Raw genomic sequence first — 9,802 nt, 5'->3', positions numbered from 1 at the left:
TTATATTCAGTAGTATAAATAATCGAATAAATATAACTAAATGCAATCAAAACAAAACTTGAGACTAAAATTATAACATTTTTTTTCAATAGCAGTAAAAACTGCGTAAACATGTTTTTGGAATGTATTATAAAGACGTCATCAGTTTATGCGCGATTACTACACCAATTTCTAGATTACAATACCGCGTACTCTTCTAACGTGTTGTACTAGTCTAACGTTATTGACCAAAAAAAAAAATACAAGTGCTCTGTTAAGTATTGTTTGATCCATGTTACTATATTTCGTAACGTCTAATATTTCCCCATTCATTAACAGCACAAATTTGAAAGCGAATATACGTTCATGTTTAGTCAATGATTATTATAAAGTTTAAACCCACACTTACTTGGCAATGCTTGAATGCTGGCCAGGTGAAACTGAACTGAAGTTTGAACTTTGACAATTCACTAGTTTTCCCTAAATAAGGAATCTTGGGTAAGTTGACTTTACGTAAATAATTGCATTGAAGCAGCTTAGCTATTTTGAGCATCAAGGTTTTACTACATCTAGTACATGAATTGTAAGGTTGATGACAGGACTTTATATAGTACCAACGCACTGGCGTAGGAAATGGGGGGAGGGGGAGGGCGAGGGTAAGAGGGGATGTGTCCCCCCCCCACACTTTTAAGATATTTTGCTTTATATTTGCTATATAATAGTGTAAAAGTGTGTAAATATAAAAGTGTGCCCCCACCACTTTTTTGCACCTTCCGTCGCAACTGCATCATTTTGCCTTTGTACACAATAAATAGCCTGAGTAATCTGACTGTAAGAGACCTATAGTCCGTCCAATGGGCCCTGGGGATCGCATTTTAAAAGATTTTTTTCATACTATATAATTTACTACAAGTTATTTATTGCCTAGCCAATTGATTTGTAAATAGCACACACAAATTGTATTTCTTTGTTATTTCCAAAACACTTTTACTTTTCTTCAAAGGTCAAACCAAACTGAAATTATTTACAAAAAACATTTTAATAGAATGATGGGATGGACTATAGATGGACATTTGGACAGTTATTAGCCCTTACAGTCAGAGACCAAACTATGTACTTTTTTCGCAGTTGCTGCCTACCAAACGGTAATCAAAGATTCCTGCACTAATACCACAACAATCCTATGTTTGGAGTCAAATACCTTTACATCGATCATTTTTCGAGTTCCTTGATTTAAAAATATCCACACATTAATCACTAATGCAAATACTCAACCAACGTGGCTTTTTTAGGAATAATTTATTATTATTTTTTTTAATGACACCACTAAAGCACATTGATTAATTAATCATTAGCTATTGGATGTCAAAATTATATTTATTTAGGTCAGTGCCACTTCATCCGTTTTAAATTTGATCTGATGCATCTGATTGTATTTTAAAAAAGAAGTACTTTAAATAATTGTACATCTATTTAAAATGGTTATGAAGTGTAACTACAATAAAATATCTAAAACTGATTCAGTACAAAGCTAAATAATGATGACACAATGTCATGTCGGTTACTAGTCATTTCGTACCAAAGTCATTTTGTACCATAGTCGTTTTGTACTTGTGCTTTGGTCATTTTGTACCACTGTTATTTCATACCATAGCCATTTCGTACCTACTTATTACCATCTCATAGTCAGTTCATACTCGGTATCTTATTTTTGTCACTGTATGCTACTTCTTATTTTTATTGTTGACAAATAAACATATCTTGTAATGTGAGCAAATTAAGGTTTAAATGAATAAAAAAAAGTGAATAAGAGAAGTAAATTAATGATAAAATGTGTTTCAGTGACCATTAACCCTATTGAAATCACTTTTGTGAACATATGTATATTGCCACATGAAGGTGATAGTTTATTTTTAAGATGAACTGACAAGTAGCCCATGGCACTGATGATCATTTCATATGGTACGAGAACCCCCCCCCCCCCCCCCATCTTAGCCCACTGTCGACAGATTCTCTGCCTATGCCTGCCTTATTGCTGTTGGATAATCAACAGTGACATCAGTATCTATCATTCAACTAAGCTGCACAATAAATGATTGAGGTACGAAATGACCAAATAACTATGGCACGAAATGACCAGGGTACAAGTGTACAAGTTTAATTTGCAGTTTGATTCATGTCTTGTTTTTGTGGGGGTTTTTTGTAAGATCGCTTTGTCAGGTATGTTTGCACAGCAATATTATTAAATAATTGTTAGTTTAATAATTAAATAAAGATAATTTTTATTCATATGTCTATTAAAAACTCCATGGTCATGTACATTTTATGGTAATATCCCAGTGGAACAAATACATCATGGCGTTACGTGTTTTCGATAGAATAAGCAAAATATATTAACAATTTAGCAAAAGATCTTGTCAAAATTAGTATATATGGTAAATAAGACCATTTCATGGTGTGGTTTTTTTAAATACAAGTTTTATGTCAACTTGTGATCTCAAATTGCTTCACAATTCGTGAAAATATGTTTTTCACATCACTTGTTGACATAAAAATCATATTCGAAAAAAAACCTCCATGAAATAGCCTCTATCTATAACAGTTGGTTGCATTAAAAATCTTCAAATGTAAACATTCCAATAGCTGTTTTGCACTGAACATTTTCTAGCTTTCTAAAAACTGAAGTGTTATGCACTGATTTTATTGTTATTGTAGGAAGGTGCAACGTGACATTATTCCTATAACAGGCAGGACGTAGCCCATTGATAAAGCCCTCGCTTGATGCACGGTCAGTCTGGGATCGATCCCCATTGGTGGGCCCATTGGGCTATTTCCCACTCTAGCCAATGTACCATGGCTGGCTATCAAAGACTGTGGTTTGTGCTATCCTGTCTATGGGATGGTGCATATAAAATATCCCTTGCTACTAATTGAAAAATGTAGCAGGTTTCCTTTCTTAGACTTTTTGTCAGAATTACCAAATGTTTGACATCCAATAGCTGATGATTAATAAATTAATGTGCTCTAGTGGTGACCATGTTGTTAAACATTTTAAAAATAAATTATTCCTGAAAAAGCCACTTTGACGTCATTGAGCTACATGTATGGTTAGCTTCACACTTATGAAAATAATTATCAGCTCTATATTGAGCAGACAACGTCATATACATATGGGTATGTTTTAATTTTTTGTGCAATCGTAGAAGAAAAAGTTAAAAAGATCAAAGAGAAAATGTACTATTTATCAAATATAAAATATTAAAAGATTACCATGTATATATGTTTAATTTATTACATATATGGGGCATGATTTAGCTCAGTTGGTTGAGCGTTCACTTGAGATGCTTGAGTCGCAAGATCAAACCACCTCAGTGGATCCATTCAACTGATTGTATTTTTCTCGTTCAAACCAGTGCACCACAGTTGGTCAAAGGTTGTGGTCTGTAGGAAAGTGCATGTAAAAGATCCCTTGCTGCATTAAGAAAAATGTAGCGGGTTTCCTCTGATAACTATGAGTCGGAAATACCAAATGTTTGACATCCAATAGCCGATGTTTAATTAATCAATGTGTACAATGGTGTGGTACAGTTCTGTCATCAACCTTGGTCATACCTAGCTAGAATTTCTGATTAAATGTGGTTAAATGTGGTTAAAATTAAAGGGTTGAAATTACACATGGGTAATTGCAAGGATATCCAGCCATTTACATGTATTGTAAAAACAGATCTATTAAGCTTTATTCATGAATGATATACTTATCAGATACACAACATCAAGTTTTGCAGTAAACAGTAGTTGTAGACACAAACACAAAGCACACAAATAAACATATTTTGAAAATATCAGTAAGTTTTAGCCCTACACTGACTTATTTTATGTCAATCTGACAATAACTTTTTTAAAAGACTCATGAATAGCATGTTTTTTATTAACAGCCTTTAATTTTAACATTGAAACATATATAAAAGGTGTTTTTGGTCATTGTAATGGTTGTAGTGACTGATTGATTGAAACTAGCTTTTACAATCCAGCAAATTCTACCATATATAATATATATGAAAAATAAATACATTGGGTATTGAGAAATAAAAGGACATTAGAGCCACATCAGAATGACCAGAAACACGTATATATATTCCAAACTGTGTTCTGGTGTCGGGGACATCTTCCTAATTGTTTTGAAGAGGAAAGAATGTGTTCATGTACAGGCTCCTGTTCTCAAATTCTACACTACCGTGCCTGGTGGTGTGACGAGAACACATTCTCAGCCTTTCATGGACGCAATTTCAGGGATTAACAACAACACCAACAGCAATTGCCCTCATTGAGATATAAATTGCAGTAGGTAGAGATCATCACCAAAGCTCCTCGACAATGGCAAAAATGTTTATACCTGGTGTACATAATGTGTCAATATTTAATATTTACACATTTGAAATATGTCTACATACAGCAAAATAACCTTTAAGACAAATTGCCATAGACAGGCTCAAAATTGCCGTCAGTGGGCAGTTTCACCCATAGCAATTCATTTAAAAGTTGCCGTGGGAAACAAATTCTTAAGTTCGAGCCCTGAATTTTAAATACAAAGGTTAAATACTGTATTGAGATCTATACCGATATTGTAAACTAGAAAATGTACTCATTTAATGTGTGATTGTAGTCATTAAAAAGGCTGTGTTATTAGCTGGCAGCATTGTATAGTGCCAGCACATTCAGGACAGTTTCCATATCATTTGTAGTTATATTCAGATTATGTCTAAAATATATGCATGTAAAGCACATAATTATTTTTTACTTGGTCAAGTAGGTGTGACCAGTTAAATAAAGGGCTTTTACTGTAGTTATATCCAATTTATCGCATTTGAAGTTCAAGCATGCTATCCTGTATGCACCCTTCAGGAAAGACAACAATAAACTTTAATGCTTGTAATGACACCTGTAACTGGTAAATCATCTCTGAATCTAACGAGGTCAATCACATACAGTGTTTAATCACTGTCGCACTCCCTGACGCCGGTAATGCTAATTAAGCAGGTATGGTGTAGGTACATGTATACTAGGCAGATAAACCAGGGGAACTAATTAACTGATATATTTTATTTTATGTTCTATTTTAATTGTGATAAGGGGCCATTCACAATTATTGTTGGGGTTTTTTAATGTACAAACTACAACATACTACATGAGGGGGGAGATAGGGGGGGGGGTCATGGCATTGTTTAATTTTAGAAATCTGCAGCTAGTATCCTGAAGGTTTTACCACTAGAGATCAGTAGAATATTCATTTTGTTAAGTACATAATTATTTCTTTTAAAGTCATTAGATTTAAAAAGTTGTAGCCTGGGGTTTGTTGGAGACACGTCAAGTCTTATTTTTATGGAGTTAGGTCCCTTGGCATGTCAGAATAATGTTTCATATTTATATGATAATTGTTTATGAAATTTATTTCCATTTCTGTATTCAAATCTGTCTTAATTTATGCATGAATGTAGCCCGAGTTTGTTGTCCACATGTGTCACTAATCTAGATGCTTGTATATTTATATGTATTCATCTAGAAAGAAGGGGCAGGATGTAGCCCAGTGGTAAAGCGCATGCCTGATGCACAGTCGGTCTAGGATCGATCCCCGTCGGTGGGCCCATTGAGCTATTTCTTGTTCCAGCCAGTGCACCACGACTGGTATATCAAAGGCTGTGGTATGTGCTGTCCTGTCTGTGGGATGGTGTATATAAAAGATCCCTTCCTACTAATGGAAAAATGTAGCAGGTTTCCTCTATGACTGTCAAATATGACCATATGTTTAACATCCAGTAACCGATGATTAATAAATCAATGTTCTAGTGGTGTCGTTAAACAAAACAAACTTCTTCTTTTTTCATCTAAAAAGAAACAACTGAAAACTATATTTAGTTACACAGGGTGTGATTTTTTTTTACTTGCCATTCAGGTGAGTCATGGCAGCATTTTGACTTGCCCATGTAATTTTTGACTCGCCTGAATTGTATTTTTTTAAAGTATTGTACTTGGCATAGGCGATCAGTGTCAATGGGCATACACAATTTGGTTCTAATGTGTATCAATGTTTATAAAGAGACAGTTGTTATGCAAATAGCTATCTTTTTATTACCATTTGTACCCTTCTCATGAGCATCCATAACTGTTGCATCAGCCATAAATATTATCAGTAAAGTCACCAATTTCGGTAGCTGAAACATTTAGTGGATTCGATTACAGACAGAACATTTCAAAATAAACCTGTTCAGTGTTTTATCAAAACATGTTTTTATGTTTGCTAGTTGTGCTTATTTATAAAAATGCTAAAAATTATTTAAGGCAATTTACAACATTTCTGTAACGTGAATATATATATAACAATTTTGATGTCTTATTAGTTGGCTTGTACATCATTGGTTATAATAGACATGGTAAAATTGTTTGGTTAAAAAATATACCATGCAGTCATACTTTTAATGAATATATGTACATAATCCAAGAAAGGTTTTTATGTTAAAACATATGACTATATAATTTTGGCAAGTATGTGTGAAGACTGTTTTGCCAGAAGGTGTAACAATCATGTAACTTCAATAACCAGATAATAGTACAGCTGACGGCATAAAAACTAAAACAAATTAAAATGAAGTTTACTTTCAATTTATAGTCTTTCAGAATCATAGAAAAAAAAGGTATAATTAACAAATAATTTGTGTTTGTGAGTCAATGGTGTAGGGGGAGTTGTGTTATGGGGCGACAGGCAAATATAAAAGGTGATGGGGAAAAGAGGTGTGATCGGAGGTGGTTCCATGTCCCCTCCTGGTTAACTGCATCCAACTGAATTAAATAAAAAACTGAAATAATTTTTTTCCCGTATAAAAAACAACAACTTTCTTTACAAATTACTGTCAAATTGCATAGGTTAAATCTTATTTTTGATACAGCTATGAAGACAACTGATGGAACAGCCACATGGTAAAACATGCACAGTTCTAACTTTAGTCTCTGAGTATTGCATTATCAATTACTTTGGCTGTTCTAGCATTTTGTCTTCACTCCTGTATTAAAAATGAGATTAAACGTTTTTAATTGCATAGAAAGTTTTAGTAACAAATGTTATTTGACTTGGTATGGGTTTTAAACTCAATATGTTTTAATATAAATTTTGACATTATTCATTATAGAGTTATATGCCAATTCATTGGTTCCTTTTGATGCAAATGAGCTATGCATTGGTGTTCCAAAGGTATTTTGTATTATCCTCATATAATGAAACCATTAGCTGTACCCCATTTGTTAATAAGTCAGTTTTGTATCTCATCACTCATATTGTAGTTAAACTAAGCATTCAGTTACATATATATATATATATTCCTTTAAAACATTTTTAGCTGTATATTAAAAAAACCCCAGGTCTATGAACTGTTCACTGACTTGAACCGAAACCATACAATACCCATACAATACCTGTTCGTTTATACAATGAGAATTGTTCGTTTATACAATGAGAAATCAATCTCATGTTTTGAAATTCACCGAACGTTGTCTGTGTACATTGGTTAATTAATCTTAACTGCATGGTCACATGACATCTCTGTGAAGTCCAGTCCTACTATATAAAGGTTTATTTTGGAGTGATCATGATCATGAATAAACTATCAATATTGCTGATCTAAGACCTTTGTTAAAAAGCTATATATATGTTTACATCTATTGCATGATCACTTGATGTGCGGCAAACATGCTAGAGTGTAGTTTTGAAAATTCTAATATGTCTATATACTAGTAGTTATATCTTATGTGTCATACAGGCTCTTTCATATCTAGATATTAATAATAAATTATGCAGTGTGTGTGTTTTGGCATGTACACTGATTAAATTGGATGGGATATATATTACAAAGAACTAAATCCAAAATCATCTATATGTGAACAACATTTGCTTACCTCTTTATAAGTTTGATGTCTCGATCTTTATGCTTTGACAATCGATGATGAGCAATATAGACAAGCAATTGCTCCGTTTCAAATTCACAGTAATTTTTAGTACGATAAAATAAATTATTGATACCAGTGTGAGATGAGGTTGCAGTTTTTCACGCATGTGGAAATCATTTTGTGTGAGCAAGAGTAATTGCTTGTGTTAAAGCATGATTGATGTCCTTCTGATATCATGGACATTTTGTTATAAAAATATTATTAATTAGCCATTTATGGTATTGAATTTTATATGCAATATGTATGTAATACACTTATAAACTGAATGTGATAATTTTTTACGTTCATGCATGTATGACGCACAGAACTGCTTTACACACTGGCTGGACAGCATAGTGTGTTCGCATGAATCCATTTATACCTAATAATACATTAGGCCCCTGATTTTGTGAGTACATGTATAAATAAACAAATAATACCACTGCTGCATCATACTAAATAAAAGGTGCCAGCAACAGGAATAACTTACTTAGAAAGCTTGTAAGCAATGAAATTTAATAATATATACTCTTCAAAAGAAGAAACGCAAAACCACATTGTCGTAACATTTGGAGAATTGAATTAATTATTGAATGGTGAGTCCGATAATTACCAAATGTTGCAGGATTGTTCACAATTCACTCTAGTCCATTGTGAGTAAGTGATAGGACACACCACCAAGGTCAAGGTCATCTGGAGCACCACCAAGGTCAAGGTCATCTGGAGTCAATATCGGGTGTGGCCTCCGCGTGTGTTGACAACTGCCTGGCACCGCCTGCCCATTGAAGCAACCAGAGTACGGATGACGTCCCGGGGGATGGTGGCCCACTCGGCCTGCAAGGCTGCTGCCAGCTCGGGCAGGGTCTGGGGCTGTGGTTGTCACTGTCGGAGGCGTCGGTCCAACTCGTCCCATAGATGCTCAATTGGGTTCAAATCCGGTGATATCGATGGCCAAGGAAGGACATTAATGTTGTTGTTCTGTAGGAAAGCCGTTGTGAGACGTGCTGTGTGAGGCCTGGCGTTGTCATGTTGGAACACTGCGTTGGCGTTGGCGTTGGCCATAACTGGAACGATGTGTGGCCGGAGGATCTGGTCAATGTAGCCCTGTGCATTCAGGTTGCCCTGCACGTGGACCAGGTCAGTTCTGCCAGTGTGTGAGATGGCTGCCCACACCATGACACTACCCCCGCCGAATCTGTCCACTTCCTGCACGCAGTTTGCCGCATAACGTTCACCACGACGCCTATACACGCGACATCTTCCATCATGACGTCGGAGCAGAAATCGGGACTCGTCACTGAACCACACCTGTCTCCATCGCAGTTGAGGCCATTGTCGATGAATCTGGCACCACTGCAGTCGGAGTCGACGGTGTTGTGGTGTTAAGATGACACCTCGAACTGGACGTCTGGCACGAATTCCTACCTCACGTAGGCGGTTCCGTACGGTCTGGTCGGATATCCTGCGCAAACCTGGTATTGCTGCGGCTGTGGAGGTGGCAGTAGTCAATCGTTCCCGAAGGTGGTGTACCCGGATGTAGCGGTCCTGCCCGGGGGTAGTGACCCGTGGTCGACCGGATCTAGGGAGGTCACGTGTTGATCCATGTTGCTGGTAACGGTCCCACAGTCTGGAGATGGTGCTTGGGGACACATGGAATGCCCTGGCAACGGCCGTTCTGGATTCGCCTGCGTCTAGTCGGCCGATGGCATTGTTTCTCTGCGGTTCACTGAGACGTGGCATGTCCTGGATTGTCAACTGTCGGCCAGATACAGAGGCCAGGCAAGTGAACACCCTGCACTTTTATACTGTCGGTGTTCATGTTGCACGTGCAGACAACGCACGTGCAGTG

General features: G+C 36.1%; 1 protein-coding gene across 2 annotated transcripts in view; it reads left to right on the top strand.

Moving 5' to 3' along the window:
* The first annotated feature begins 236 nt into the window (after nt 1-236).
* The window catches only part of LOC121374195 (magnesium transporter NIPA2-like), a 28,417-nt gene continuing 18,851 nt past the window's right edge, over nt 237-9,802 (top strand). For both annotated transcript variants that reach the window (XM_041501179.1, XM_041501177.1), the window contains exon 1: nt 237-477. The gene's annotated coding sequence lies outside the window, so the exon portion shown is untranslated. The remainder of the gene's footprint in view (nt 478-9,802) is intronic.

The sequence above is a fragment of the Gigantopelta aegis genome, chromosome 6 (genome assembly GCF_016097555.1).
Source record: "Gigantopelta aegis isolate Gae_Host chromosome 6, Gae_host_genome, whole genome shotgun sequence".
Classification (NCBI taxonomy): Eukaryota; Metazoa; Mollusca; class Gastropoda; order Neomphalida; family Peltospiridae; genus Gigantopelta; species Gigantopelta aegis.
Note: the sequence above shows the minus strand (reverse complement) of the source record. Positions and strands in the feature narration are given on the sequence as shown.